General features: G+C 41.9%; 1 protein-coding gene across 3 annotated transcripts in view; it reads right to left on the bottom strand.

The window, feature by feature from the left end:
• Positions 1–7553, bottom strand: part of MTMR2 (myotubularin related protein 2) — a 55476-nt gene that overhangs the window by 27123 nt on the left and 20800 nt on the right. The window contains exon 1 of one of the 3 annotated variants that reach the window (XM_015852286.1): positions 5518–5802. The exons of 1 other annotated variant lie outside the window; for it this stretch is intronic. The gene's annotated coding sequence lies outside the window, so the exon portion shown is untranslated. Of the gene's footprint in view, positions 1–4447; positions 4772–5517; positions 5803–7553 lie in introns of those variants that run through there. One more of the 3 variants, XM_032442196.1, reaches the window with a different exon arrangement.

The following is a 7553-nucleotide window of genomic DNA, read 5'->3' as shown; positions in this document are numbered from 1 at the left end:
CCCCCCCTTTTTTTTTTTAAATTTCTTTTTCTTTTTTCGGTACAATTAAGGACTGAACTATTATTATTTTGACCATCCTCCAGCTGACTTCAGCCACGTGACCTAACTTGGGTGACCTAGTACAAGCTGCCTTCCTGATGACTGCAAAGTCAGTGCTTACACATCACCTATGAATAACACGTTACCCTTCCCCAGGAGGCTGTAACAGGGTCAGAAAGTCCAGCCCAGACACTTCTCTGGTGTGCTGGTCCTTACGGCATCTGCCTGGCTCTAGACCTTGAATGAGCCTCCTAGATGGAACATGAACACTTGAAACTCATCCTGGCAGAAAGCTAGAAATGAACAGCAGGCATTTTGGTGAAATCCACCTCCATCGCTGTCTCCTTAAAATTGATTTGGGGAAATGCAATCTGTGTGCAGCTGACAATGCAAGCAGAGGGCACAGAAGACGCAATCTGGGCCAGTGCTAAAGGTCAGCACGTTACAGGAGGGAAGAAAAGTGGGTGGATAAGGAAAGAGAAGTTTTATAAACTGATGTAAGGGAGAGACTGGGAGGGGACAATGAAGTGGTCATGTACATCTCTGGGAGGACACTAGCTTTCTACAAGAACCTTCTGCCCTTTATATGACTAAAGAGATGACATGAAAGCCAGCACATCTTTACTTCCTACCCCCAACAATGGCTCATCAAACTGTCAGAAAAGTCTTTTTCTGTGCTTAAACCTATATTCAAGACTCTAAAAGTAAGAGTTTTGGACCCTAAAGAAAATCTAAATATATTTAAATATAAAATATAAATAACCCTCTATACGTTCTTGTAATTACACACCAGAACAACCTTTATTTCTGTCTTCCACTGAGGGGTGTACTCTACACATCACACCCATCAGCAGCTCTCCAGGATAGCGAGCACGTACCTCAGCACCTAAGCAATTCCTGCCACAGCTCAGGGAGGGTGTGAGGACTTCGTGTCACCACCTACCTGTGTTCTTCATTCAAGCAGCGACTTGGCAGAACAAACCCACACCTGCTACATTTAACAACTGCTTCTCGAGCTCCAGGATCCCATCTTGTGTTCGCTTACACCATTTGCCCACAGCTAAAGTTGCAGAGCTCCTTTACACTCTCCCGCTTACAGTGCCCAAAGCAGGAAAAACCTTAATGCAAAACCAACCACAGGGTCTCAAAGGTCTGAGCATCGCTGGACACTGTTACAGGACATGGTCCCTGAGAGGGTGTTCCTAACTCCGTATTGAGTTTTCTTTTGCCTGTGAACAAAACAGCTGATACGTTTTCCTCTTGCACTTCCTGCAGGCTTTTACCTACCAGCTGAGCTGCACAGCCAGGATCACAACAGACATCCTGCTCTGGCTGATGTTGAGCCAGGATTACCTCCTTCCAGCAAACCTGCCAGCATTATGGCTCATGTAATTGCATCCCAATTGCTCAGTCAAGACTACTGGGTTAAACGAATGTCTTCTTCAACATATATTTTTCTGTAACTTAGGTTGTTTTGATGTGACTAGCTTGGGGTGTGACAACACCAGCAACCATAAAGGCCTATTCACTGGGTGGGGGAACGAGAGCATCTAGGCCTTGACAGGGCCTCGAGCAGCCTGACCTTACAGAAGGCATCCCTGCCTCTGGCATGGGGCTGGGCAAGGCGAGGTTCATGGCAAACCATCCTATGATCCAGCAGCTTTAGCCCTGGACACCAACATCTGCATCTTCCATGAAGCAGACCGCAAGTCTCAGGACACAGAGAGATTCTAAGAGAGCATCTGAGGCCTCTCCCAGTTATCTTCTATTTATTCCCTTCTACTTTCTCCTGAGGACTTGAGTCCTAAAACCCAAACACAGACACAAAAGGAGGTTTTTGTCTTTATGCAGTGTTAGAGGAGGCTACAGGTTCATGTCACTGACTGGCTGTTTTGACCCAATTCTTCATAGATTCTTCTATTATGAAACAACCAGAATTAACAGAAATAATCTGTTCTAGACAAAATTAAAATGAACCTTTTTTGTGTTGCCCCCCTCCGAGTTACTTTCTCCTTGGTAACCTCCTACACACTCCAAATGATGGTGCACATTTTTAAGCACAAAGCCACAGTGCTGGTGCGAGACACGCTGACACTGTGACCACTTTGCTCCTGCATTATTGCCTCCCCCTAACCACGTCTGCTCTGCCTGTTCAAAAGCCAAACTTGGAGCTGCTTCTGTTCCAACAACACACAGTTCTGTTCTGTTTCCTATAACAGGAAACGGCTCTCTTAACTGATCCCTTGACATAAACATATATACCCTGTACATAGAGACAAACATTGCACACACACACACATTAAAAAAATGCCCTTGCATCTGCAGCCCTTGAACTCACAGGTTTGGCATGTTTGTCTTGTGACTGCACGCTGGTCAGCAGCAACAGGCAGGATATAACCAAAGGGGACAGGAATTTATGTTTGAGCAAAAGAATACACACACTGAAGTAGTAGATTTTAAAACTAAGACATTTGAGCATCGTAGATTAGAAATTTAACAGCCAAATGAAAAGTTTTATCTTCTACGTGAATACATTTGTCTGATACTTCAAATTTTAATGGACTACCTGAGAACTGTTATCAAATCTAAGCCTTCCTTTTATTTGTTGTCAGTTTTTTTAAGTGCTTTTCTTTCTAGGGCTGGCACATGAGTCAAGTGCCCTTCTGAATCTGCTGTCTTGCAATTCTGCAGGTAAAATGGCCAGCAAACTGCAGGAATATCTATTTCATCTACACCCACAGATCTGCATCTCAGTTAGTCACTATAGCACTGTGTACAGCCAGTAGGAAAAGACGACCTAGGAGGTTATCTTCAGGATGATTGCCTTTCGTCCCACTAATGGCAGAGCATGAGGGCAAATAAATCTAACACAGACATCTGCACCCGGTAGGGAAAACCCCAATCCGGTGTCTCTCTGTGCCAAGTGTAGCAGTGGCCAACTGGATACCCCAGTATGATGGAGTAGTCGAACTACTTTCTCAAGAGAAGTCTGAACTTACTGTGTGCAGAGAGGCAGCAAGAGGTGAGCCCACTCAGATCCAAAACTGCACGAACAGGCATGACTCCAAAGCTCACAGCACACGGCTTATTAGCTGAGTTACCAGAAGCAGCTTTTGGGTAAGAGTTGGCTCCTTTCTCATGTCTCGGAGAACCACAGAAGGAAAGTCAGCCTTTCTGCAATGGTTCAGTCATAGGATTCTTTTTGCACACTTTTTTTTTTTTTCTTTTTTTTTCTTCTTTTAATCTTCTTTGCAAATCAAAGCAGAACGAAGTAGTAAATCAAAGAAACCTTTTTCTTTCAAGTGTCTTTTGGTTGCCTCGGACCATGCTCATCTACCACTCCCCCTAAATTGCCAACCCCCATCCCTTTCTTCTTTCATGGCTGTTGCCACGTATGTCAATCAACAAGGGACAGTACCACTGTGGTACATGAATTAGGGTATACCATTATCCTAACAATAGTGTGAGAACCTCTGAAATAAAATAGATACAAATAACAGCCACCTCAGAAAGTACATGGAGTCCTAATTCTGTCTAGCTGATGTTACCAAAAGCTGCAGAACTTACACAAATATGCACAAAATCAAGACTCATATGCTTATCTTGGATAATTTTTCATCTGTGCATTGATTTCCACTCTTAAGTGGAACATTTCTTACATCAGAGAAGGGGCAAATTTTGAGGGCACATTTTTTTCCTAGCATTTTGCTGCCAAAATGCTTCTGCCCTTCTGTTTCCTAATGCTCAATTAGGAGAGCAGTAAAACAGTAGCTCTGCTTACATGATAAATCCTCCTCTAGACTGCAAATATTGTACTTTGGAGAGATTTTCAGCTGCCATTTAAGGCTATTTTAAGTGCACTCTGAAAAGATTTATGTATTACACATCCTACTGGAAATGTAATAGAACATAAATTGAGCAAGTAAATGGACTCTGTTGATTATTTTTGAATCAGTAAGAATACCATCACAGAAAGAACAACAATATCTCTGCACAACTGAGACACAGGGACGTCTCTGAGGATTATGACCAGATGCACAGGAAAATTAGACATTCAGACCAGCAAGACATTTAATTGCAGGGAAGTCTAATCCTTTTGGGACATCAGAAGTTGAAAAAGGGGAAAAAGGGAAAGATCGTGAGCTCACAGAACATTCCAGAATAGAGCACAGAGAATCAAGCAAACTCTTAAAGACCACACCAAACTTACTCAGCTGCTAAGAGAACAAATGAGTAAAGAATGCTTGTTTAAGAAAACAACACAACAGGAATTTAAGTTATCAATAAAATGTTCTGTCAACACACTAAGACACTACTCCAATATTCACATATAACACATCCTACAACTGAATTTTCAACCGTGTTCCTAGTCCAAAAGTACAAATTGCAAATTGTGATCCAGACCTACCGTGTATGTTTTCAGAAAGAATAAAAAGGCTTGAGAAATCCACTTGCTCTCACTGCCTTAAAAAGAAATCTTGAAACAGAAACTGAAGGCTAGTGTATTTAAAAGAATAATAATAATAATACAGTCAGCAGGGCAAGAGAAGAACTCCTCTGGAAGAGGAAGTAGCCACTCTGCAGAATTTTCCTGGGGTTTTCTGCTCTGTTTCCTCCACGATGAAACTCTCCACTCAGACTCAAGCTTCTAGTGATTAAGAAGTCTCTTTGGGATGGCAAGTCTCGTAGGCCCTTGCCTTCTAAGGCAAAGCTTAGAAGCTCAAAGGAACACATTGTTGAGGGCCACTCGTTCCACCACGGCTGGCTTGTCTCTTCAAGTTTGTATGGCTTGGTGCCTCGAAACAATTCTCTTATTGGGCTCCAGCAGAAAGTCATCATTGACTCAACACAGCAACAGTCCCTGGCACAGAAGGTTGCTGATGTTATCTATTCAGACAAGTCCAACATTTTTTAATGCAGAACCTTCCTCGCTGCCAAGGGTTCTTGAAAGACAACAGTTCCGTTCTCCACTGGCTGCTCAAAAACTTTGGAAAGCACGTTAGCCTTACTCCCTCCTTTTTTGGTTTTTACTCTGTTTTGTTTAGCAAACAGCTGATAGGGAAAAACAGATCACATTTTGTCAAGGAAAGCCTTAAACTAACTCAGCGAAATTCACGGCATCAGTCTGAAGAAATAACAGACAAAGGTTCTGAACAACCAAGAGTTACACATTCTGCCAACCAAAATAAGTCACAGACAAAAGTGTCTCTGATGCCAAGAATTTTGATTAGGAAGCTATTGTTATGTCAGATAAGGAATCGAGGTATAAATAATTATATATTTACAGTCAATAAACAAGCACGCCGAGGAGAAGGATGATGTTTTGTTCAGTGCAAAAACATACACAGAAAAATTAAATCTTGGCAAGTGCCTCATAAAGTCAGATATCTGACTGTTCCTTTTAAATACCATGCTTGTTCATTCCTGTCAGATTCCTGCTTCAGAATACAAAACTATAATAATATGAATAACTCTTACCCAGTTTTCATCAGCAAAAGGAGAATTCTTGTACTTTGTAGCTAGGAAAAATATGGCAGTTGCTTAGGAAGAGCTGAAAATGTTACCGAGTAACATCTGAAGGCCATTTGCTTTTTTCTTCTTATTTTCAATTCCTAATAGAAGACAATAATAAATGGTGCCAGATTTCCTTCACTGCGCATTACTTCATATTCAGGTACCCCTATAAAATAAAAATTAGCAGTGATTGCTGTCTTTGCTCTCTTTTAACTAGAAGAGCACTTAGGGAGTATTATTTCTGCGTAAAGGAGACAGAAAACTGACTGCATCTGGCTTTTCTTCCCCGTCTCATTTGCATGAAATCAATATTTTGCAACCCAGAGCTTGGCTACTCTGTGTTTCTGCTTCCTTGAAAGGGGGAGGTGCAGAAAGGCCTTACTACGAAGAGGTGGGGAGGGACAAAACTTTCCAGTTTAAAAAGAAAAATAATTTTAATTCTCATGAAATATGTAGTATTTACAGCCCTAGAACCCAGAGTCCTGGAAAAACAAGTTAATGGCAGGGGCTGAATTCCAGCCACTCACTGGGCTGTCCTGGAATGACCATGGTTATGGACAAGAGCATTATTCATGCTCAAGAACCTTTGCGCCTTTGTTCATCCACAGCTCCAGCAAAGAAAGGAAACCCATTTCCCACAGACGCACACACGCAATTAGCATAGCCAAAAATCAGAGTTTCTACACAGTCAAAGTTGTTTTCCATAAGATTTTCCTACTTCTCAGACATTTTAAGTCCCTTTACTTGATCCCTTTGACAGTGTGAAGTTTCAGTCGCTCTTGGATTTGGTCCTGAGCTCAGCCATGCATGCAAAGGGGCCTGCAGGAACACTACATTCATGCACAGAAAGGTTTCTTTCTGCCCATGAAGCTTCTACTCCCGGACATCCACAGTAATGCAAGGTGTGTTCAGAGTAAGTTTATAATAGAGTTCAAATGGTGACAGAGAGAAACACATATGGTTACGTCTTCCCAGGCTGACAGTAAAAAGATGCACTGTTTATTTAATTTCACTGCTGTTTGCATCTAGCCAAGTCTTTTGTGACCACAGGTCAATTATCTTCACCATCTGGTGGCTTAGGCAACATGGTCTGTAATTTAATATAGTCACAGTCCAGTGCACTGGGAAGAACAGTTCACATCACAAGAGACATCTTCGCATTTCCTATAAGCTAGTCTTCATACAGGCAGTCCCACGCAAAGAGTCAAGGGCCAGTACGAAACAGGAGAGCTTATCCCCACACATCTGCTCAGCAAGGGATGGGACGGAGTGGCAGGGTCTTGGACAACCCTAAAGGTGCTTAGGCAGAGCTTTTTCCATGATTTAGTGCTTCGAAGCTAGCATCATTCACTAAGCAAAAAGTCCCTTAAAAGCAAAAGTAAAAACACAGCTTACACAAATGCTTAAAGCTTAAGAAGTTATGCCTCTCTCTAAACCCAGCTCTTATTGAACATGTGTTACACATAACCAAGGCCTGACACTTCCTGCATTGGCAGGGAGATAGCAATGGAAAAGCTCACTGAAGCTAGTTTTAGTGATTTACAGCAAAGGATGGGGGAAAAAAGATCACATCTTTCTTCAATATGTTTTTCTACTAACATGCATGCTCTACATAAAGCCAGACTAAGACACTTTGCACTAAAGCTAGAATAAAGTAATAGAAAGGTGGCAAAGTCAGTAACTGGCATTTTGGTTAATCTTGCCCAACATGGCCCGAGAGACAGTATTTACTTGAATTTTAAAGGTTTACATCTGGACAAGTTATCCTGACCTGTCTTTGTAACTGGAGGAGACACAGACTGTTTCCAAATGAGACAAAACTACACCTTTACTGGAGCAAAGCTAAACTCTCTTTGCAACATCCTACATCAAGAGCTTTTATAGCTTAGCTACATGATGTTCTCACCTAGTGAGGACATTTCCTTAAAGCCAAGATAAATCATGTTGTAAACAATGTCTTTCTTTCCATTGACTACAAAGGAATTGTGGTTGACTAGCTT

Source organism: Coturnix japonica, chromosome 1 (genome assembly GCF_001577835.2).
Source record: "Coturnix japonica isolate 7356 chromosome 1, Coturnix japonica 2.1, whole genome shotgun sequence".
Lineage (NCBI taxonomy): Eukaryota > Metazoa > Chordata > Aves > Galliformes > Phasianidae > Coturnix > Coturnix japonica.
This window is presented reverse-complemented; position numbering and strand designations above follow the sequence as displayed.